General features: G+C 44.6%; 1 protein-coding gene across 1 annotated transcript in view; it reads right to left on the bottom strand.

The window, feature by feature from the left end:
- The window catches only part of RTN1 (reticulon 1), a gene marked incomplete at its 5' end in the record, with an annotated part of 123164 nt that overhangs the window by 75856 nt on the left and 22286 nt on the right, over window positions 1-25022 (bottom strand). The gene's annotated exons all lie outside the window — the stretch shown is intronic.

Genomic DNA, 25022 nt, shown 5'->3' on the forward strand with positions numbered 1-25022 from the left:
CAAGCTGGGGGCTGTGTTTCTTGCCAGCTTTTATGTCCCAGACTTCAGGAGGTGCTGAAGCAGCCTGAGGCACTTCCAGGAGAGTCACTTCATCACCCTGATGAAATACAGAGCATGGGTGATTGGAAATCAGGCCCTCAGCTCCCCTGGGCACCTAGGCTCTGAGTTTACTTGCAGGCTCTCTGTCCCACAACCCTCATCTTCTGGGTGCTGCTGGATTTCAGCCCTTCAAACCACAGAATTGAAGCCCAGCTTTCCCATGAAGATTATTTAACTTGGGACAGGTTAAACACTAAGCTCAGACCCCAGGAGAAGCCTTCAGTGTTTTGTGGCACCCCTGGCTGGAAGAGCAGGTAGATGTGGACTGCTGTCCTCAGTTTGTGTTGCCCTGCTCTTGTTTCCAACCTTTGTGCTGGATTTTCCACCTCTGTAGACTTGATACGCACCAAATTGCTTACATCTGCAGAGCCCACAGGTTCTCAAATCTTTAAATTGCATGTTTAACATAAAACACAGGAGTAGCCAGCATACAAACCCATACTTTGCTAAGCCATAGCAAGCAGAAAAACCTATGACTCACGAGCTAAAGTGAGGTCTTTACTGTCTATAAATCAATCCTACTCAGGCTCTTCCTCCTCCAGTTCCCAGCCTTCCTGAAGACCTTTTTTGCTCTCAGGTTATCTCAGCCCTCCAGCTATTTCTTCACCTTGCAGGTCTCAAAAAACATATTTCTTTCAATTTTCACTGCCCTCTTATTCCAGAGGCCACCAGGTCCATCACTATAATGTTTTTCATTAACCTCACACTCCAAGCCATTCATGAGTCTTTGCACTCAACACCACCTCTGGCACTGACAAATCTGAAACTAAAAGCCTGCAGAAGCAGCCAGCCAAATACAGACCTACTAAATGTAACAGATGCAAACCAGCTAAGCACAGTGACACAGTCATCAGGAACCCAGGAGAATGGCCTCCAGACCAGAGGCAGCTCTTCTTTCTCTGCAGGATTAAGGACAAGACTGAAATACAGATCACCTGCAAAAATTCAGAGCGAGTTTGTGACCTGCCCTGTGGGTTGCCAGAGCACTCTCCCTGTTCAACTCTAGGTTAATCCTGCTTCATTTACTTGATTTACAAGCACCACCGCCACGTTTGCTTTATTCCCCAGTCCTTTCTGTCTTCTGCGTTCCAGAGAGAGTTCAAACTCAGCATTCCTCATTCCCAAAAATCTCTTTGGCCAATTCTCCTCCTAAATCTTTTAGCTTAGAATGCTTCAGTTAGCGGCTGTTCAATACCTTCCCATTAATGTAATATTTTCTCTTCCATCCATAATGAAAGCAAGACGCAAATACATCCTGCTTCCCTCTCCAAAAGCATCATCTCCTCTCTCTAGAGCCCAGCAGACATGTAATTTCTTGCCTTTCTGACATACTGATGGACAAGGCTGCCCTCTCTTTCTCTAATCATCAGAGCCTATTGCTGTAATTACATGCTGTCTGCTGTTCTCTAAAAAGCTGTAAATAAAGAACTAGTCACAGTATCGTCTCATCTATACTGTCCTCCAAAGCAGCAGCTCCCACAGTCTCTGTTTGCAGAACAGACAGACTGGCGATATACTCTGTGCACAGCTACATACTCAGCAGTTCTCTAACATCGAAAGGCAGATACTATAGGCTTGGGTGTCTGTAGGGGCTCAGCACAGTATTTAGCTGATCACAGGCCACTCCTCTTGCACCTAAACCATTCTCCACAATCAGCTGCATGACTGTCACAAACTGAGAGCCAAGGTCTGCTATGAACTGGGTGTTTTTTTCCCTAAAGTGTTTTTTAGGAAGGAGATCCCAGTTCTGCAGGTATTCACATATTTGAGACCCAACTGAAAACTGGATTAAGTCAGTCTGAATTGTTTCTACTTAGCTAAAGCTTTCAGTCATGCCACCCTACAGGAACAACACAAGGGTGGAATTAGTAAATTTCTACAGGAATTATCCCAGAAATGGTACAAAGACTTATTCCAGCTACAAGACGCTTTGGGATGATCCAGACAGTGCACAGGCAGGAAGCCTCTGGTCAGTGCTGGGAATTTTCCCATAGACGTTATTAAACAAGGAGAGGAATTTGCTGCTTGCGAGCAGAGGCTCACTGCTCATTTAATTCAGCCTCAAGAAGACCTGCACTGAATCAATGCTGTGTCTCTGCTAAGTGCAGGATGGGGGCTCCCCCAGTTAGCCCATAATGGAGTTTGTCAGAACAATTAAATTGGAAAATGCATTTCTAGGTGTCACCAAGACACTGGCAAAACTAGCAAGAAAGTCAGTTAAAAAAAAAAACAACCAAACATGCACACACAAACAACCACACCAAAATAAGAGCCCTGCTGTTCAGTGAAGGAAACACAGAGAGTGATGCACTCCCTCAGGCTGCACACAAACAGACCAAGCACTGCACAATACAGCGCATTGCACAATACAGCGCACCGCACCCTGGCTTGTGGAGAGTAGCAACTCCACAAAGCTGCGGGTTTGTCTCCCTTCTTTAGAATCAGAGAATCATTTTGGTTGTAAGAAACCATCAAGATCAAGTGCCTAACTCCAGCACTAAACCATGTCCCTGTGAGCCTCATCTCTGCATCTTTTAAAGCCCTCCAGGGATGGTGACTCCACCACTTCCCTGGGCAACCTGTTCCAATGCCTGACAGCCCTTTCATAAAGAAAGTTTTCCTAATATCTAATCTGAACCTTCCCTGCTGCAACTTAAGGCCATTTCCTCTCATCCTGTCGCTTGCTACTTGGGAGAACAGACCAACACCCACCTTGCTACAACCTCCTTTCAGGCAGTTGCAGAGCACGATAAGTTCTGAAGCCATGGAGCACTCTGGGTATGTCACAGCAGGGACAGTCACCGATCTGCTGCCTCATCGGCAGTCTGGTGCTGCGCTCCCCAGGCAGAGCATCCTCGCTGGAGAGAGTGACCCTGCACAGGGCCAGCCCAGACAAGGAGCTACTCTTCCCATTTTACAGGTGGGTAACCATGATACTGAAAATGTAAGTGACATGCCCAAAGCCACACTGTGAGATCAAGGGAGTGAACAGCCATCTCGAGTCACAAAAATGGGTGTCTTCTGTGTGCCCCATCGCTCCTGTGCACAAGTGGCTGCCGTCAGCAGGAGGAATCCTTATAGCCACGGAGCAAACACTGCTGGGGGTTTGCACAGATCTGCCGCAGCACTATTTTCTGAACAGACCCAAGGTCTTCAAATAGGCAAGTTTTAGAATTTCAAAACTTCTTTTAGGGCATTGCTCTTGCATTCAGACAAAGCAGCAGCAATGGATAGGGGGTTATTGAGCTTAGTCAAAGAGTGATTATGACAGCTTTTTCCCCCCAAAACAGAAAACCATCATCATAGCTTAGAAGTGGAGGTGAATAGGTTCACACAGACATCCAAGGCAGCAAGCCCCTCTCTGTAGCACAGACTTTGTAACCCACTAACCTGACATGTGATAGCAGAATAATCATCTCTAGCTCTTACACAGTCCTTTTCATCAGTAGATCTAAGAGAACTTCCTAGATGCTGATTGTGCCAGTGTTTGTGACTGCCAGGAGAATAGGAAGAGAACAGCAAGAGAGATTTCTGAAGGCAGCTTTGGAGCACCAGGTTTTGATCAGTACAGTCTTACAATAGGAAACCTGATTCAAAGGCTGCTAAAATTCAATTAAGCCATTATGCAGACTTCAAGGGGCTTTGGAGCAGAACACCAGGGATTACCGTAACTTTTACTACAATTGCTTTTACAACAATAAAACCACATGATCATAATATGCTTTACTTGCGTCATGCACCCTCTTATACCTAAGAGCTTAAAATGATCTTTTTTTGGCTGTTCCCAGTGGCACATCTGCAGTACTTCTCTAGATGTCATACACCCGGTTGTAAGGGATGCTAACAATCCTGCAGACCGAAATGACTTCAAAAGACCAGATTACAAAATGTCTTTTTTTAAGGTTCAGGGTTCATCTGTATTTTGTGCAGTGCATTCTTCAAGCCTTTAAAACAATGCCATTTGTCATGGTGCTGTATTTCTTGAGCTAACATTAAGAAAGAGAGGATAGCTGAAAGCACCATCAGTCCAACTCGGATGTGACACCTTAATATCTGTGCAACAACGGACCTCAGCAAATAACTCAGAAGAATCATGATGCCCAGGAAGTGGTTTTTGTTATATTGCTTTTTTTATTGTTTTATTGTTGGTTTTGGTTGGTTAGTTCTTGGCAGGGGAAGAGATAGGGGTGTGTTATTTTGGTTTTTGTGTCTGTGTGGGTTTTTCGGTGTTATTTTGTTGTTGTTTGTGTTTGTTTGTTTTTTAGGGAGCCTTGCTACAATACCACACATTTGTGTACATTACATTCCTGCCAAAGAAGAACAAGCACACTCTTCAGGTATGGCACGTCCTCTGTTTATGTTTTCCTGTTAACCACATTTACAAATGAATGAAAAACAAACTCATTTCCAGGATGCCATAAGCAAGCCAGCTGTGAGCAGAAAAATAATTCTAGAGGGAAAGAATATGCACCTACTGCTGAAATTGCTGCTCTTTTGCAAGAAAAAGTTAAACCAGAAGAGCCCTTAAATTAGTGTGTACCGCTTGCTCACAAAGCTGTCAGAGATGGAGCCATCTCTAGTCAGCATGAACACAACCACCAGCAATTCTGTTGGAAAGCATCATGTGAAACACTCTCCACAGAAAGAGTGGCTGTTTACTGGGATGCATTTCCTTGCAGATAAAAACACCAAAAAAACCCACAACAAACCAACCCACACTATACATTAGTATGGCTCATCACTTTAGCTAAACCATACCCTACAAAGGTTTGATCTTTATGTCAATGAAACAATGACAGTGTCCAACGTGGGAGGATTCGACACAAAAAACATGCAGGAAAGCAAGCAGGAGTCTGTAGCCAGTCAGCCAGTTCACACACTTGGAAACAGAGACACAAGCTCCATTGCCTGCTCCAGAAATCACTTTATACATCTTTAATAGCTTATAAATAAACCAGAGACTGAAATGGAGGTCCTTTGCCTTGGAGGCCTGCCTGAAGCACGAGCACTTTGCATCTCTGGTCGCCCACAGGCTCATGCTCTTACCCCACCAGGGTGCAGGAGATGCCCACTCCATCCCTTTTCCCCAACCCAAATCTACTGCTTTAGCAACTATTTGGGTCTCCCACCCTCTCCGGGGGTGCGCCCTGGGTGCCAAACTTCACATCTGCAGCTTCCAGGCAGCAAGTCCAGCACCTCCAGATTCACTGCAGTTGTGCTGACCCAGTTGGAGATGCAAGTGACCCCCAAAGGAAGAATTGTTTGATGAATACAATGTGAAACTACAGCTGTTCCAAAATGACTCTGCTCCTCATCACAATTTTATTAATATCTCACTTGTCCAACTTTAAGGACAGGGCAATGAATTAAGTGCTTTTACTAGCCTAATGCCAAGAATAAATTAATGATGTATATTAATAATATACAGCACTCTTACTGAACCTAAGGCCATTTTCTGATGCATAAAATAGTAACCTAAAAATGACTTATTTTTAAATCAATACAAAATTCACTTCTCAGTACTACCGCATAAACTGTAACTTTTATGCTGCATCTTAAATATTAGATGGAAGTGGATATAAAACTGACTGAAAAAGTTCCCCTCCTCTTCAATTTCAGGGCCAAGCTTCAGATTTGCAAGTGGTTTTGGATCTCCCTAGAGGAAACAGAAGAAGCGCTGAACACAGTGAGAGACCACTCAGAGCACCAAGTGTTACCTGGTAAGACATGACCAGTGAATGCTGGACAGGCACATGGGTGTTACTTTAACTCAACACCAGCTTGATACAGCACAGGACAATGCCAATATTGGCTGTTTCCCCTCCAAATCACCGTGCTTGATCCATGCCTACTCTTAGCACTCTTCCCTAGCCTCTATGCTCTCTACGCACCACGGCAAGCTCACTAAAACCAGTATGATCCTTCCCCACAATTTCCAGTGCATTGGCTTAAGTCCAGGAAGACAGATTTGTCCATCGGTACGGACAAAAGAACAGTTTGGGTCACCACGTATTCCGGTGAACCAGGAGCAAGGGAAGGGGGAGGCATTTTTGACCGTTAAACCAGGCATGGGAGCAGCAGCCTCATACCTCACTTTCTCACAATTAGGTCTGACCCACCAACTATTCAGCTCTGATGAAGCAAAGAGCTGCTTAACCAACAGAGAAGTACATCAGAAAAAAAACCCACCCTAATCCATAGAACAACTTATGCCAAGTTTACCAAGTAGCTGCTCATCTTTGAGCTCACATTTATGTACTCTTGGCCCTCCTTTCACCCAGGCCACAGCACAACAACATCCAGAGACAACACACAGCGTTTGCTCCGGCATTCCTCTTGACCCATCTCTAGCTATAAAGTTTTTGTGGGTTTGGGGGATTTTTTGGCTGTGGTTTGGTTTTTTGTTGTTGTTTTTTTTTTTTTAGGTTGCGTTTTGCTTGTTTTTTTACTGTTTTGTTGTTATCTGTTTGGGGTTTGTGGGGTTTTTTGTTATGTTTTGGGTTTTTTGTTTGTTTTCTTTAAAATCTTCTCTGGTTGCATCTGTGAACACAAGCACCATGCCATGCAGCAGAGCACCATTTGTGAACCACATCACCCAAGATTGTGCACCCGGATCGGTGGCAGCAGAGCACCCATGGTTTCCAGCTCCAAGGGCACAAAACCTTCTAGGATGAGGCCAGTGCACATACAGGGGGGAGCCAGAGCGCTGGACTCCCATCTGGTGTCAGTTCTGACTCTGAAACCGGGATTTAGCTAAAGCAATGCTAATCACCCCACCCAAAAAACTCCACACATGTGGGAACACAACTAAGCAACCAGGATGATAACGATCCAGTGTTTGAGCAGGATAGCTGAGGGCTCAGACATGGACGTAAGAGGTACAACATTAAGAAAGGCATCTGTAAATGTTCCTGCTCCAAAACCTTCTTTGCTTCCACACAGTTGAAATTCATCCTTGTGCTTTTCTGACAAGCAGCGGCTCTTTCTGGTAGTTTTAATTGTGAAGAAAATGACCGCAACCCTCAGCTACTTTAATTTGGACATACCACTGAGCAGTTCCAGCTCCAAGTATGAGCCCCACACAGACCCTTATGATATGAAAAATGTTGATGTGACTGTACTGCAGGTATTGATCACCGACCGCAATGAACCGGGAACTCACTTCAGTCTCCCCTTTGCACAACACTAGGAAAAGGAAAACCATATAGATGCACTTCGGCTTAAAACTATGTTTGCTACCCACAAACACGAGCATCCAGCAGCACAGACACCACTGCTCTGTGGGGCTCTGCCAGCTTCTAGAGCACAGCAACATCATGGAGAGTCTAAACCATCTAGAGGGATAAATCCCAATTCCTTTTCACTGCTCTGCACTAAGCACACATTTTTTTATCATTAAGATAACGTAATCTCTACTAGCCCCTCAAAACCCAAGTAAACCTGAGCAGCAATAACAAAACAAAAGCATACACTTCTTAACTTAATACAAATATTATAAACACAATAACTTGCTTTCAGGGCGTGCCTCTCCATTCTCTGCAAATAGATCTTATTCGATTTAGTTAAACCAGAGTGCCAAATCTTAAAATGCTAAAGTCAGGTGAGTACTATCACTTAGAGCATAATATTCTGGGTTATAAACATACAGGATCTCACAATTACAGGCTCCCTAGAAACATCCAGTGTTTCCTCTTCTAAGATAAAACCATCATTCCTTCCAGCCACATCCTCAGCTGGTAGCAGGCAAGAGAGCAGAATCTTAAAATAGATATGGATGTAGGACACACTCTATTTCCCAAGGCAAACTATGGGCAAAGTACCATGACCATTATTAAAAAAAAATACACACACAGTAAAGAAACAGGTTAGATGAGATAGTAGCAATTTGGTGCAGCTACTGTCTGTCTTCCATATTAACCAGCAAAGTAAAACCAGTACCAGGACATACTCACACACCTTCCCAGTGCAGAAAGGTGAGGGAACTCAATACAAACCCCTAGACAAAGCTCCTCCACATAAATCCTGAGCGCTGGGCAATTTGTGAGCTCAGAGGCAGCTGAGAGAGGCACTCCCATTTGGGTGCTAATTAGATAAAGCTGAGCTAATTAGAAAAGGCTGGTATTCAAGTCAAAGGAGAGCCCAGGGGGTTGCAGAAGAGGAAACTTTGGCATGTGTAGATAGATGAGCGCTGCTGTCTGCTAAACAGTTACGTCCTTTCTGTCTGTGTTTATATCACTTGTCTTAGCTCACTGGAGTGGTTATTTCTGATGTAAGCTCAGAGGTGAAAGTGAGGAGGACGTGGGATGGAGGAATTCTCTGTGGCTTTGGCTCCTGCAATGCAGCTGGCTCTGCCCACGCAGCTTTTGAGCCATGGGCAGCTCTGCAAAGCAAGAAGCTGAGATGGAGATGGCCTTGCTGCTGCAGGGAGAGGGCCAGAGAGCCACATCCACGCAAAGACACCCCTGCTTGCAGCGCTGTGAACCCAAACTGCAGCCTCTGTGTTTGCCCTTGTAAAATCATACAGGAAAACATTGGTGTTGAAGTCTTCTGCCAACCCACAGCCTCCCTGCATTAAAACAAGGCACATAAAGCTTCCAGAGTGTTTTTGTGTTCAAACAACAGCTTTTGCTGAGCTTCCTTTATCACGTTATTCTGTGCAACAGGTAAAAACAAGGCATTTTCCAGGGTGGCTTTAACATCGCACACACCTCACAGTGCATGGAGAGCCATCAAGCAGACAGCTGTGCCACCTGCATCACAGACACAGCACAGCCACACCAAAAACGCGGTTACAAGCTGGATGTCTGGGAAAATAATCAAGCAGTGCATGTTTCATTGCAGCAAAATAAATCACATGTATGATGCACCATGCCTCATGAGGAATGTCTTATAAAAAAAAAATCCAAGAAGCTGTATATATAAGTTACTGAAATCCAAGGATGGGGCTTTTGCAGAAGCAGCATGTGGGAGCCCCTGGGAGAAATGCCCAGCAAAACCCACCGGTTGGACAACAGTTGTACACGTCCTCCTGTGTATATTATCTTGAGATCATTTTATTCAAGTGTTACACTGCCAGTCTGCATTAATGCCAGAATGTTAATATCTAGGGAAGCAAATCTGACTAAATACCACGCTGTTCTAATGAGCAATTTTTCTGTATTCACCAGCAGTAAGGCTGTTTTTGAAATGTAGTTCTCCGTAATTAGCACCCACTCATCACACTGCTGTGAGCTGGTGTCTGAACACAAAAACAAGAAGGGAAGCCTGTAAAATTGGCAATGCTCCTTCAGTGATATCTGTATTAGGCATAAATGTGTGGCCCTTTTTAGCATAAAGGAGAAGGGTGGAGAAAGAAGGAAAGAGATCTTCTAAAGGATAAGGAACATCTCAAAAAGGTATACACTGAGCTGAAAAAATGCAGCTATGCTTTGAAAGATGTATCTGCAGATACTTACAACGTCAGGTCGCATCCTCTATTTTCAGCTCACAGTTGGGTTTCCCCTCTGAGCCAAGGAATCCCAGTGATTTTCTCTCTCCTTGTGATAAGGGTTTTGGTGGGAGACACTATAAATAAGCGAGCCTCTATATTGCACGGTTCACCTGCACATCTCAAAGCAGTCAAAGGTTTTACAAAGCTTGTTAGGAAACAGCAGCTTTAAACAGCTTTGGCTGCCCCAGCTGGAGCAGGTTGTTACATGGCTCAGAGGCTGGTGTTAAAAAACCTGGATGGTTTTGATCTCAGGCACTAAATGAAGCAGATCTCTCATATTCTTCAGCTACAAGCAACTTTGGAGCCACACTGAGGCTTACAGAAGCACTTTGCCTGTGTCGCACAGCGAGGGAAAAGCAGCTCAAGGAGGAGAAGTACCTGAATCTCTTTGGCTGTGTGGAAGAGGCTTTGCATAGCCTGTGGGCACCACCACTGGTGATCTTGCTAGCCACATGTCAGCTTTTCAAACCCTCCCTATCCATGGTCACTGAATAAAGAGATAGAAAATTAAAACAAAAATGGTGTCATGGATTTTTTCCACCTTTTAAAAGAAAAAAAAATGAGGATTTTAGAACAGCAGCTACAAAATAGAACACATTGTGGACCACTAAGTAAATATTCAACAGTTCAGACCAGGGGTGTCAAACTCATTTTCACTAGAGGCCACATCAGCTTCATTGCTACTCCCCTTCAAAGGGCTGAAAGTAACTTTAGGGCTATACAAATGTAGGAGTAGTTACATTTATACAGCCCTAGAATTACATTCAGCCCTTTGAAGGCAACCACAAGGCTGATGTGGCCCTCAGTGAAAACGACTTTGACACCTTTGGTTTAGACATATTTTCCCTCAAATCCCTGACTAATTAACTGCTAAGAAGCTCCAGCTGAGGGGAAATTATTATGTAACCAAATGTGATAATCCTCAATACCACTTAATAATAATAATAAAATAAGTATCTAAGATGCTTTTTTAGTTTCCAAATTTTAGCTTTGAAACTTTCATGCTCTGTAACTGTTGGGGGAAATAGTGAGTTTTGCAGTTAGTCATTTCAGGGATTAAAGAAGCTGCTCATCCCAGTAAGTGCAGAGGGCAGCGTGAGCTTGCACGGCTTGGACCAGCCCAGAGCCTTGTCCTTGCTCCTTGTCACCCCCAGATCCTTCCTCTGGGGCCCTGAGTCTGCCCTCCAAACACAGCACAACTGGGAGTGCTGATGCTCCAGTGCAGGGAAACGGGGCAAATTGATTCTGCATAGGCCAGTTCAAAGAAAACTGAGGGTGGGGGATGGAGTCCTGACTTTGGCACATAAATGCACTGGCCAAAGCTTTCATTAGGGATGGGGATCAGTGTATCAGCTGAAGTACTTGGCTGTCAGCAGCTCCGTCCACAAGTGATGCACTGAAAACATCAGCTCCCAGTTTTGGTAGTTTTGGCACTTGTCCTGTTATAAATATTCACCCAAAGCCATGTTACCTCAACATCCTCACCTGCAAACTAACAGTCCAGTGATGGATCAGATGTGAACCCTCTGCCCAGCTCCAGGCACATGCTTTGATTAGTTGTGAGCTTATGGAAACCATGCGTACCAGCCAACAGCTGATACAGCAGCACATGCTAAATCAAATCCCCATTTAGCCCCTGATCTTCAACATGCATGAGACCAGCTGAGTCACCACCTGTGCAGGATGGAAAACACAGGCCTTTGGTAGTGACAATAAATACTTTCCAAATAAAAGCTCACTGCATGACAGGTCTATCTAACTCCCCTTGATATAGGCCCAGAACTGGACATCATAATCCTCTTAGTCTCCTCCTACAAGAACTTCTCATCTGCAGGTCAGCATTATAAGGTAGACAAAAGGGTGAAAGCCCATCAAAAATCAAATCACGTTCTAAAAAAAGCCAGCAAAATATCAAGCTCCACTAGATTATTTTCCTCCTGCAACACATTATGAAGAGAGGGGCAGAGCAGATGGAGGGTTCAAGTCAGGCAGAAGATGTGCTGGTGGCATGGCCAACCCCATGAGATGTGTGGGGCAAGGGCCAAGAGAAATAGCACAGGAGGGGTGAGACATGTCCCTTGTGGGAAACTGCAGCGGGCCTGTGGAATCCTTGACAGAAAATACAAGAGTAGAGATCAGACTTGAGATATTAAGATTTACCCTTGAGAAGGATGGGGGTAAAGGAGTATCTGGAGAGAGGAGAGATGTACCCGTGAGAGAGAAGGGGATAGAAGAATAACATGGATGATAGAAAAATTAACCAAAGAGATGTTAGTGCTGTAACTTGTAACCAATAGTGAAAAGACACATGAACTGGTAGAATTGTATAAAAATGCACTTGTAGCAATAAATGGCACTCTGTTACTTTCATCTTGAAAGAACTTGGTCCATGTCGTTTGTCCGTCTCAACCGCGACAGTCCCTCTGGTACTGATGGGATCGAAGAGCACACATGGCATAGCAGGGTGTATTACAGAGCATTTCCATTCACATGGCAGGTTCTTAAAAAGCCTTTTCCCATGCGATGACTGGATCATGTATAACCCTAATGGCTCCACAGAGCTTTCACTGGAGGTTTGCATGTGGTTGCATGTAGCAAACAATGTAGTAATATGGACATATTTTTTCTCTCTCTCCCTTTCTGCAGTTGTCTCATGTGTGAAACCAATGTCCTTGAGTGCCTCCACTGTACAACCAGCTTTTGGCCTGATTTTCTCCTTACTCATGGTCTCTTATTTAGCATGCATTATGCTGGTACATTCATAAACAGGCATTTATAGCTCTATTCAAGTATATATCACACTACGCACAATGCCACCACTCAGATGGCATTTTTAATAATGCTGTTGTCGTTACTATTTTGCTAGACCTTCCACTGCTTTGTGATAACTCCAGACCTCCAAGAAGACACACACCAGTGGGGCTAAGGAAAGTAGAGTTTCCACACATCTTTCCTAAAAGCCTGTTGATTGCTAAAAATCCCTCTCATTTAATACAGCAAAAGAGGGGAGAGGCTGCTTGTGAGTCTGCTCCCAATAGCTGCCTGAACCTGATTTGAGGATCCTGATTTGAGAAACCATGTGAGAAAAAACAAACGGTTCTTCCCAGGTATGCAACAGAATTGCTCAGTTACAATGATCACTACCTGTCTTAGCTGAGCTTGAGGAGCTGGTCCTTTGCCCTGGGCAGCAGGAACTTTGTGCCCTGGAGATGCAAATCCTCATCCATCCTCAGCCTGTGACGCTAGACACAGGCTCCTGGCAAATGGGAGGAGACATGAGGAGGCACTTGTGCCTGAAAGCCTATCTGGTTTCCCTGCCACTATTAGCTGGCCCATTAAAAGTTGTTATCTCTCCTTACCAGTTCTGCCCCATGGATCCTCAGGCCATCGTGGCTGCAACACTGTTATGGCTCTGGGAAACAGCTCTGACAGCCAAGTTTGAGGTGTAAATGACATAAAGACTGGGCTGAAAGGATAGGAATAATAAATGCATTTACTAATCCACACGCCCTTTTACAGGCCTCACTAAACTTGTACAACTTCACAGGATGATATTCTGATCGTTGACCTCACTGGGATCTCCATCAGCCTTTAGTATGATTGGGATTCACTCATCACTTCTTTCTCAACTAGTGGAGTTTGACCCCTTCCTTCATCGAGATTGTTCCTTCCTTTGCTAAAAAAAAACCAAGCTGAAAATCTTTTCTCCTTTTTTTATTTTTTTCATGTCAGCTACTGAATAAATGAAATACTTTTCTTATCCAGCTCCCAAAGGCCAGCAAATACCTGCACATACTGCATGCAATCAAAGAGCACATTGCTGATAGAGGCAGAGTTAGCTCTATGGTAAAGTACTCACAGCATAGATCTGTCTGTGGGGACCTAACGGAATCAGGAGAATCAAAATAAAATTTGTATTTTGGAAGACAAATATATTTCACTCCCTGTCCTGTCCTCGCCCCAAAATGCAACATCTCTGATGAGGACGTAGGGTTATACACAAAAGCAAAGAATATTCAATTATTCAGCAATGGGCATAAAATTCTAAAAATAAATACACCATCCTGAGAGAAAGACATCTGGATCCTCTTAGGAGAGAGGCAGGAGCGGTGTTTACTGCAAAGCAATAGTGGTGCTTGCAAATGCAAATGTGTGCGTGAATCTGAAAAAGCAACAGACTGCAGGAGCAACACGAGTGCGTGGGATGCGACAGAGCATTAGCTATATCTGCTTGGTTTTGTTTTTTAAGGATAAAGAAAAAGCAAGTTAGCAATGCCAAGGGAATTTAGCACACTAAACCTTATCACTATAAGTATTGATTCTGGCTTACGTGTTTAAAAGAAAGAAAGAAACCTATCACCCAACTAATTCATTTATCCTCCTACTTCAACTCAAAGGCTGTCACTCCCATCAAGTGTGGAAAACATCCTTTGATCACTGTGTTGAGGGGTCAGTGAAACTCACCTCTAAAAATCGAGATTTAACAGGCAGTTACAGTGAGATACCCTTTAAAAAAGCTTGGAAATCATTGCCTGTCTCCTAAAAAGCAATGTGAAATTTCAAGAGCACTTCAAAGGCTGTGTTGTGCTCACTAAAAGGAGAGGTGGAGCAGTAGCAACTATTGTTGGTATCCAGGTGAGGAGATAAAGCTGCTCCCCACTGGTGTTCAGCCACCATGGGTTACAGGTGGGTTTATTGTCTCATGTGGTGCCAATAGGACGCAAGATCTTCACCTGTCTCCATGTGACACCGTTCTTCGAATACGTAAGTGTAGGTTTCTCAAATTAGGTCCAAAATAGATTTTGCCAAATGGACAAGCCTGGTTTTCAAGCTATAACGTCCAAAGATAAATGCTCTTAAAAATGTAATCTGTCGCTCCAGTGCACATCTGGTGTGATGGTACCTGAAGTCTACGCAAAAACATGCACTTGCACACAAGCATACAATCCATTAACCGTAGTGCACTTACTGCTATTACTAATTATTTGAATTTCAGTAAACTCTAGGAGACCAAATAGTGACTTATACTCCTGTATGCTGAAAGCTGAACAAAGAAGGTAGTCTTGCCCCAAATGGCTACAGTCTGAAAAGAGAGAGGCAGAAACTGAAGGAGAAATAGGGAACACAAAGAAGCTGTGTCAGTGTAACTAGGACCGTTTACTATTTCAGTTCTGAGCACGTCAGAGGAAAGATGTCTCTTACTACAGGTCCATAGAGTCCCAGTCTCTGTAGTGCCTTGACCTTGACTGATGTTATAAACTAGATATGATAATAACAAGACAGACATTTTCTGAGTGTGCTTATCTGGGATCCATAGTTTTCTGAGGGCTGGATATAAGAATTGAGCATTGCTTTGTTGAAAATATACTGGCAAGAAATTTCCTTAGGAGGGAACTGTATCACCAGTGCCAGACAAAGAGGCTGGATTGCTTTTAACCAGACGCTGAACAGCCACATCTTTCACAGATGTCCTCCCACTGTTTTCAATAGGACCTGCGAAAGGCTTGAACTTTTGAAAAGCTGGGAATTTCCTTTGAGTTCCCAAATGGCAAATCTACATTTCTAATCTGGACCTCCTTTACTATCAGATTGTTAGTTCTGAATAAATTAGCCAGAAACCAGGGCCTTTTTATTGTCCCTCAGTTCTGCTTTCTATAAATATGTTCATTACTTGCACATTGTCACTGAGCACTTAATAGGTTCTCTCCTGTGGAGCTACGGCAAATTGTTAGTTTGCAATATATACACTACTCATTAGCCACTGTGGAACTAAACAATTAACTCACACAATGTCATCTCCTTCCACTGATGATGAAAATAACCAGCAGCAGATTATGAATAACAAATATCCCTATTATCAAGGAAAATCCTTCTAAAAATGATGAGAAGTATTGCTTTTGTATTGGTGCACTGGTGTCTGGATGGTCCACCCAGTTGATCAGAACTCAAGCAAACACTTGTGAGTGCTGCTCTATCCACCTGACCCTAACCACTTTATTTTTACACACAGAAGTTGTCTAAGATTAAATGAAGTGCTGTGAAATTGTGTTCTGCCTTGAGCCACAGAGCAGAATAGGAGTTGATAAAGAAGTCTTGGTGTGTTTTCACTCTTGTGCATGGTACAGAAGAGAGGAATGGGGTCAAGCAGCCTGCAGATGATGCAGGGCTGAAAACTCTCATGGTGTGCCTGGTTTTGGGAGAGGTGTGTGGCTTTGGGCACCCTACTTCAATTCTCCATCTGTTTATTCAGTTGGCCCTGGTACTTTCATACTCACTATGGGAAGAGGCAGCATGTGTGAATTACAATCCGTATGAAAATGTTGAAGAACCAGACAAAATAGGGGGAGTTGCTTATTTCAAATATACACTAGGAATAAATAAAAAGGCTTCTTTTATTTTCCATCCCTTTCAAATAGGGACATGCACAGAAACACACACTTTCTTCCAATGTAATTACTCTCAGAGTGAGCTTGACCTTGCCATAGCACCATAAGATGAAATCCTTAAGCATGAGTTCTGCAGGATGTCAGATCAAATAACCTGATGTTTTCTTCTGATTTAAACTGATGAAGGAGCATTTCCTTCCACCAGTAATCCTCCATCCATAAAATGCAACTGATCTTTAGCTTCGCTTTCCTTTTTTTTTTCTCTCTTCACATTAAGCTGCTGCAGTGAGTGGAGAAGGACATGTGCTTCTCTGCCTGCACCTCCATCTCAACTCCACTGTACCCCAAGTGCCCACAGCCATGCATGGCAATTCCCAACATATTTTCAGCCATCCTGGATACCTTAGCTCACCAGGAAGATAACTCTGAGTTGGATTTGTGTAACCTCCTGAGACAAGGAGCAATGCACTAATGCGTTTGGGTGTCTCTGTAGGAGATGCACCACAGCATATCGCTTTATTGCCTTTTCAATAATAGATGGATTCAAATGTATTCACTTGGTTCTTAAGAAGGAACATTTTTTTTACCTTGATATTTTACTTTATCACAACATCAGCAGCCATTAAGACTACAGACTTTAGCACATCCTTGTCCATCTGTAACACAGCACAGAGTGTCTGATCTTCAGCAGATTATCCCCACTTATGGTGTCAGTCCCAGCCCAAGAGCCCAAGGTAAACTGCATTACTGTGGACATCACCTTTTCATCTTGCTGGTGTGTGGCCCCTGGGTCAGTCCATCTCGCAGCAGATGTGGCGGTGAAAGAGAAGGGACAGGAGTTCCCTGAGAAGAACCCCTACTAGTGCGCTAGGATGCTGCAAAGTGCTGGTGGCTTGTGTGACTCACACGGCTCATGTCAACAGAACCACACACTAAAGGTGCATCAAAAGTCACAGGCATCAAACGGCTATTTTTAATTTTCACCTTGAGCTTTAAGACAAGTTACAGATTTTTATGGCTTGCAGGATTTACACATGTTCCTCTGACACCGCAGGAGGGACAGGCCACTACTGCACTTCATGCTGAGGGCAGAATTTGGATGCCACATTGCAGGAAGATGGACTGAAGACGCAGCACTAATTCAAATATATGTGTACACAGCGCACCTAGCAAAGGAGACAGCTGCTCTAGGCAGGGCAGCCAGGCATGTCTGGGTCACAAAAGGAAGGAAAATTCCAGCCAGGTATCCTATTAAAACTCCCTACACAGGTTTAATCTGGTCACATATCCCAATTCTGAATTGCATACAATCTCAGAGTCTGGTCTCTGCACCCTGTCCCCCTCCGCCCCCATAAAAAAAGGTATGTTGGTCTGATTTAATGGGGAATTAAATCCCAACTCACCCCTTGAAAACTGTGCTGGGGTCAATCCATACAAAAAACTAATGCGTGAAACAGTCCTTAACTGCTTATGCATGAGCAGTGTAGTGGTATTTTGCACAAGAGAATTGTCTCAGGTGGTTTCTGTAGCAGGTCACTACATTTTGGTCTGTTTAAGAGGTCTCCTACTGTTTCAATGAAATATGTTATTCATCTAATGTGTGCAATCAGCACCATAGCCACGTTGTATTGTTCCTCAGGCAACTAAGACTGCACTCCATGGGCCGTGGTGCTAGAAAAATCATCTTTTTGGTTTTCCTACTTGCTTTGGTCTTTAAGTCTCTGTCAGTGAAAGCTTTTGATACCCACTGCACCGAAAGCAGGTGTTTATCTGAATATGCACTGTAGACATATCTGATATTTCTATATATCCAGGGGCAATGACAGAGCTGTTGCTATACCTGCTGTGATGCCAGGTCTGGACAAGTATATCAAATCCCCTAATTCCCTTCAGACACAATTTCCAGGTGGGAAAGTAGGCTCAGCTCAATATATATATGAGCTCTTCCCTCTGTGCAAGCCCTGCTCCGGCAGCCTCCATCCCTAGGGATCTTGCCCTAATTCTGCCCTAATTACTGAAAGCCAAATGTTGTCTGGGGTCAGGCAGAAAGGATGGCTGGAGGGATCCAGCTGGATCGCTCTGCCCTACATGGCAAAGGGCTCCTGGGAATCAGGAACACTATTTTCTATTCTTGGCTCTAGAAAGCAGCGTAGCCTCTCAGTGATGAACAGAGCAACCCGCGGCAGGGATGGGCAGATGTCATCTGCTCACTTCACTGGCCAGCTCACGTGATTTTTTCCTTTATTGGCTTTTAAATGAGGTACTTTGTTGGAAGGACAACTTAAGCCTGGATTTTCTCATTCTTTCTGCGGCAGAACTCTTACACTTAAAATACTGAGTTCACCTTTAAAAGAGCTACAGTAGGAGGCTTTAAAATGACTCAATACTGTATTCTGAAAAGAACTCGTAGATCGCTTGTGCCTCAGAGCTATTTATACAGTACCTGCCAGGGAAATTCACAGATGAACGAACTAGCAAGAAACTTACTATTTAAGAGAGAGTTTCTTAGGATCTAGAGTCAAAAAACCCCACATAATTACATAAGGGTTCTTGTTTGGAGGGTTCTGCTTTCTGGAGAGAAACTCTCCAGCATAACTTCTCTATGTGCTGCTGCTGAGAGGCTCTTCCCTCTGCCAGAAAAGTCACTACCAAGCAGGTGTGGAATTCAGTACATTCCAACAGTTTGTTATTGCAGTAACATTATCTGCACTATAGCTGTCATGGGGACCCAGGTTGCAAAAAATGGGAAAATGCATATGCATGTAACCTGTTTGTGGCCCGTAGTTGCTGTTTTCCATGAGTGAATAGCAATAAGTAGAAGTAAAAATCCAGCACGCTCCCCTGCACTCCCTTTAAAAGTGCACCGGTAAAGGCATCATTTGGAGGGGTGTGGTCGCTGTGTGTCACTTTACTTGCCACCAAATATCCTCTAGAGTTTCTCCATGGGTGAAAGCTGGCTTTAAATGTGCTTGGTGCAGCCTGCAAGATGCTGGAGCAGCACAGAGGGAAATGTCAGGAGCAATGGAGAGGCAACACTGAGACACCTAGCTCCAAGATTAAGATGCAGACAAGTGTCTCGTGTTAGGCTCAGGTACTTGCTTCCACTGGTTTGTTCCTGCTCCAGCAGGGGGATTGGACTAGATGATCTTGTGAGGTCCCTTCCAATCCCTAACATTCTGTGATTCTGTGTGATTCTGTTTTAACAGCGACAGAATTAATGCAAGGCATGTCTGCAAATCCCCCTTCAGGGTGGTCCTGACAGCTTCAGCCTGAGCTCCTAATGAGCAGTTCAGTCCCTACCCAGTGACTGAAGGCAGGGGCTCTCCCACACACCCACATTTGGCACAGGGCAGAGATTAATTTCCTGCTGACGCCGACGCAGAAAGCAGCCTGGGACTGAGCATTAGCATGTAACTGAGGTTTCAGTGCAGCACTGTAAAGGGGAAGCACAGGAGGCACGTTGCATTGGCGAGAAGGAATCTTTTGGGGACACCCTAAAGTTGTGGTGTCCCCCTTTCCACACCTCCCGCTACATTGCAGGGAAGCCCTTGGAGATTTCTTCCTCTTCCTCCTCCTCATTCTCTTTCTCCTCTTCCTCCTCCTACTCCTCCTTGCAGGGCAGACAGCAGGAGAGGGGCTGGAGGGGCCTGGACTCCTAGGGGACACATGTCCTGAGCCCACCCTGGCCTGAAGCAAATTATGGCTTGGAGGCAAAGACCTCAGATTTTGCCATACTTTCATCTTCCCCCAGGTATTTCCTCTGAATTAGGGAAGGGCTGTCACTCTTCACCATGAATCCCTCCCTCCTTGGCAGTTAAACCTGCTCACTGCAGTTTCAGCTAACGCTTGTATAATATCTCTTGGACCCACAGGTTTTATCAAACGACAACACTGCTGGCTTGTGTGTTCCCAAACCAGCGCACATTTGTGTGTGAGCTCTCTGCAACCTATTTAATATGCACAAGGCAGTGGAAATGATGCTTCATAATCTCTCTTTAGGCAGCCACAGAGCTGTCTGGAGGGACCAGGCTGCCACAGCTGAGGGGCACTCATCCATCTAACAAAGAGTAAAAAACTGTGCTGTTTACCAGATCAACTGCATAAATATTGCACGAGCTGCAGACACAGAGGTCATCCCTGTGTCTCGCCAAGGCAGGCAAGCCTGCTGGGCTGATCTCTCCTGACAGGTCAGTGGACGCTTCACTTGCCCATAGTTGCCCACGGAGGATTCACCCAGAGGGTGCTGGACACTGGAACAGGCTCCCTGGGGAGGTGTCATGGCCCCAAGCCTGACAGTGTTCAAGAAGCAACTGGACAACACCCTCAGACACATGGTACCAATTTTGGGGTTGTCCTGGGCAGGGACAGGAGTCGGACTTGAAGATCCTTGTGGGTCCCTTTCAACTCAGGACATTCTATGGTTCTATGACAGCAGACAGTGCCCTGTGTAGCACATATAGCCCCCAAACCCTTTTGTTCCTGCTGCCACTGCCCACCCACCAGCTCTGACCAGTTCTGGAAATTTTCCATCCTCTCAGACTTGGGTTAAGGTGTGAAGGGACATCAGATTCAACCTGCTTAGCCTTCCCTTCTGGTCGTCCAGGAGAGCAGTTGGGGGTGCTCGTCACTGAGGACATGAGCAAGGTGCCTGGCATGCTCAGTTGCCCAGAAAAGCTGCTAGTTAAACATCTCAGGCATCTCTGGATACCCTCAGCCCACACAAAGTCATGAGGCGGGGTCTGCCACCTGAAAGACGCAGCATGAAATCAAGTGGGTGGAGGAGAAAAGTGGTGCTGGGACCATAAAGCCCAGCCCTGCTGCACAGTGCCCTGAGCTGCAGTGAAACTCCCACCACAACAAGAACAGCTGTCAAGAGGTACAACGAGGACAAAACCACAACAAAAAATATAAGACTTAGTTCCACTGTTCTCTTTTTTGTTACAGCTGTTCAGCTTCTTGCAAGTTGCAGAGGGTCTGGCAGAATGGCTGCTGGAAAATACACTTTTTCAATTGAAAAGAGTGGAAAAAAACCCGTTTCCTTTGTTTCATGATCAGCTGTTCTGATTTTGTGTTTGATGGAGTCCTTGTCTCATATAACTCCACTCCCCCTCCGCAAACTTTTTACAATGGGCATGTTTTAAAGGGTTATAAACCCACAGGGCCAAGTGTTGGTCTACACCCCTTTACACTGAACAGCAGGAAAACAGCCTAAAAAACAATGAAAAACAGTTGATCTAAAATTGTCTCTCTTTAAAAAGGTATTTTAAAATTTTCCTTAAGAACAACTTCCCATTAACATTAATAGGAGGGGTGCACATGGAACAAATGTTAGTGGACAGCACTGCAGGTTCATCTACACAGACAGGCACCTATGCCCGCATCTGGGCTTTGCAAGGGGACCAGAGCATTCGCACAGGGAGAGGCAGCCCTGGACCATGTTAGTCCTTCTCGCAAGGTTTTCACAATTGACACCAGACACAGCTCCTGTCTTCTAAGGCTTCATCTAAGGCTCATCAGCATTTTTGTTCTTTAAAAAGTGAACTGCAAAGCAAATGCTTCAAATTCAGAGGACTGCAAAAAAAATAGCAGCATCCCAGCAAGGTTTCCCTGTCTGCCTTAAGGTGCCTGGTTATTTATAAAGAGAGACACCAAACAGAGAGCTGAGGTGTTTCTATAGGCTGCTAAAACCCTTTGGCTCCAGAGCAGGTCAAGGCACTGAGGGCTGAACCCCAGCAGACCTTCGAGGTCTGCTTGTTGCTGTATCCTCCCCGTGCATCATGGTGATGGAGAGGCACTCAGACACATAAGGGGCAGCCAGACACATCATGGTTGTTATCAGGTTCTCACAGTCTAACAGGGATGGAGATAAGCACCTAATAACACAGAAAATAAAAGAAGCTCTTCCAGACTGGACTTAGAGCTTTTATTGGGCCAAAGCCTTTTTTTTTTCCCTTCTAAACATGAAAAGGTTGCAATTTGATGAGATGGAAATTGTTCTGAGAAGAGTGTCCCCCTTCCTGCCAGGGATTTCTAACCTCCTTTCCTCTCCTCTGTGTGTTTTAAACAGCCCTAGATAAAAGAATTTACATTTTCTGAGCAAAAAATACCTGGAGATTTGGGCTTCTGGGAGTAAACACCATGAAAAATGTGATGGAAAATGTTGACATAAAGTTATGGCAAATATATTTTTCAATATATACCTCCAGGAGCTTTCCCCATTATGGACAGGGAAAACATTCCCTGACTGTATTAATAGGGATGTTTTCTGATGTCTGCAGAGGTTGCAGGGCAGTGTACCTGTGCGTGCCCTGAGGCACTGCCATGTACCAACCTTGGACTCTCCCAGGCTTCATGTAAGAGCAGGGACAGGGGAGAGGGTCAGGAAAATGACCCTTCCCCAGGAGTGCAGTTCTGCCTGCTGGAGCGGGTTTTGCCCTCAATTTCAGCATCTCAGCCAGTGTGAGCCCCACTTCCACAGTTCAGTTTCTTCTGGACAAGGCACCTTTCCACAGTTTATTTCCAAACACAGAAACAGCCACCAGTTCCTCCTTTGAACAGATCAAAGAAAGCAGCAGTTAATATTTCTGAAACTTGCTCACAGGCCTCAAGGGCCATTTATTTTCCCTAATTTATCTTGCAAATGCAATTAACTATTTCTTGAGCTCAAGGTGTCTAATCAGATGGGCCAGGGAAGCCACGCAAACCATATTCACAGTTGCAGAAGAAATTCTGACATCTAATAGAATCATAGAACCATAGAATGTTTTCAGTTGGAAGTCAGGAGTCCAACCATAACCTAACTCTAGAACTAAACCATGTCCCTAAGAACCTTGTCTAAATGCCTTATAAACACGTCCAGGGATGGTGACTCCACCACTGCTCTGGGCAGCCTGTTTCAATACCTGTCTGTCCTGGTTTTGTTAAAAAACAAGTTTCTCTTTTAGTGAATTTGCCTGTCAGCTAAAGCTTCATATGAGCTGCATTTTCCTGGAGAACCAGATACATGTTTTGGTAAACAAAGCAATGGAATGCAAAGTTATTGATAAGGACAGATTTACATCTCGTGAGAGGGACAACCAGAAACAGGTGACCAAGAAACTGACCAACGGTGTATAACATTCCATTCACGTGAATACTTCGTATAAAAGTAGGAGATCACAATGATCTCATCCCTTTTTTCTTATGGCCAAAATTAGGAGAGGACCTTGGGGAAGTCGGGGGGGAGAGGAGGTTAACAATACATCTGCCATGGTTTTATTGTCACCCCGCAATCTAAACCCTCGACACTGACAAACCTTTCCATGAAGAATTTTTTCCTAATATCCAATCTAAACCTCCCCTGGCACAACTTGAGGCCATTTCCTCTTGTCCTATCACTTGCTACTTGGGAGAAGAGACCAACACTTTCCATGCTACAACCTCCTTTCAAGAGTTGTTCCAGAATCCTACTCAACAGCATATGTATTCAGCTGAAGCCACTCCCATAAGGGAAACAGCATTGTACAGGATGATCTGGTTTTATTTTTTTTACCATTCAGTAGAGACAGCAATAAATACAAAGTATCCAACAATGTCCTTGAGTTCCCAGATCTCCTGCATGGGAGTTTTATCAGTTTAGAAGTCAAATATGAGGCCTGTGGATGGTGGTTACCTTTCCGTTGCTGGCACACGTGTCATCTCTACCACCTGCCTGATGCACTGGCTGGTCCAGATTTGTTTAGCACATCTTCCTGTCCACTCTCAATTTGTCCCATCTGCTTTCCAGGAGGAGTTCTCTGCATAATCCTGCCTGTCACAGCAGATAACGATGCTCTTTGTGCTTTTCCCCAAGAGACAGATGGAAAAGAGAGAAGAGGGAGGCGTCTCAGACACACAGTCGTGGTGTCAGCTGGGGCCGGCTGTGACGGGTTGGTGGAGAAGGGGACTGTCTGACACTGGGGCTTCGCCAGCCGGCAACAAGGCACTGATGGGGACCCTGTGACTCATTTCCTGTGCAGGGAGTTACAGGAGCATACAAAGGGATTTCCAGCTGCTGCTCAGGAGAGAAAGGGAGGCAAAAAAGAGCCTGATGAAGTGACAGTCCCCAGCAGAAGCAGAATTGCAAGGTTGCTCGCAAGTAGGACAAGCTCATATACGAGGAATGACCTGCAAGCATCACATCTCCTTGGAAATGACCTGGATGCAAAACCACATATTAACTCCTACAGTAACAGAGTGTGGTGCCAGGGGCTTTATTTTCCTACTCAGAACATAACAAAAAGAACATCCTGGCTTTAAGCACAGCATTTAAAAGAGATGGTAAACACTGTCCCACAATGCGCCCAGCTAATTTTACAGTAGAGGGAAATGTATTCCTGCTCCCAGCTGGTGAGGATCTCAGCCAGAGCAGTTGATGGCCTTCAGCTTTTATCCTTGCTAGAATAATCCCAGTTTCATAACTAAGGGATATAACCAACAAATTTCTCAATTTGCAGATTAGAGAAAGGTCAGCTCCAGCTTAATTTGCTGCTGCGACAGGTCAGGAGACAGAGTAGCTCATAGATCGTGTGAAATTAATAAAAGTATTTAGCATACTGTGTGTGCAGTTTTCCATGCCTTCAATCCAAAGAAAACAGAAAGGAGGGACCAAAAGCCTTCCATTCCAAGCAATTGCCAAGTGTATGCTCGGAAAAATCAAGATAGGAATGTATAATAGTAGGGAAAAGTCAACAGTGTGCAAACTGTGGGGGATCAGATCTACCCTTCCCAAGGACAGCCTAGGGGTAGAGGAGTCTTTTAGAAGAGGCCTTTGCAAACCCACGGCCCATCTGAACTCAAAGAACCAGAGAAGAGACCTCAGCAGAGCTCTGCTGGCTTACAGTGACCAAGGGTCTGGGTCTGCCGCCCCACATGTCACCCTTGGTACTTACAGCATGGCACGGCCCAGACAGTGCTGGCAGAGATGTTATGGATGTCATTGGTCTTACTGGAGGAACTCCAGCAGAGATCTTTAAAGGAAACAAGAGAAATGCAGTCTTGTGCAAAAAGAGGCGGTAAATATCTGTGGT

Source organism: Nesoenas mayeri (genome assembly GCF_963082525.1).
Source record: "Nesoenas mayeri genome assembly, chromosome: 5".
Lineage (NCBI taxonomy): Eukaryota > Metazoa > Chordata > Aves > Columbiformes > Columbidae > Nesoenas > Nesoenas mayeri.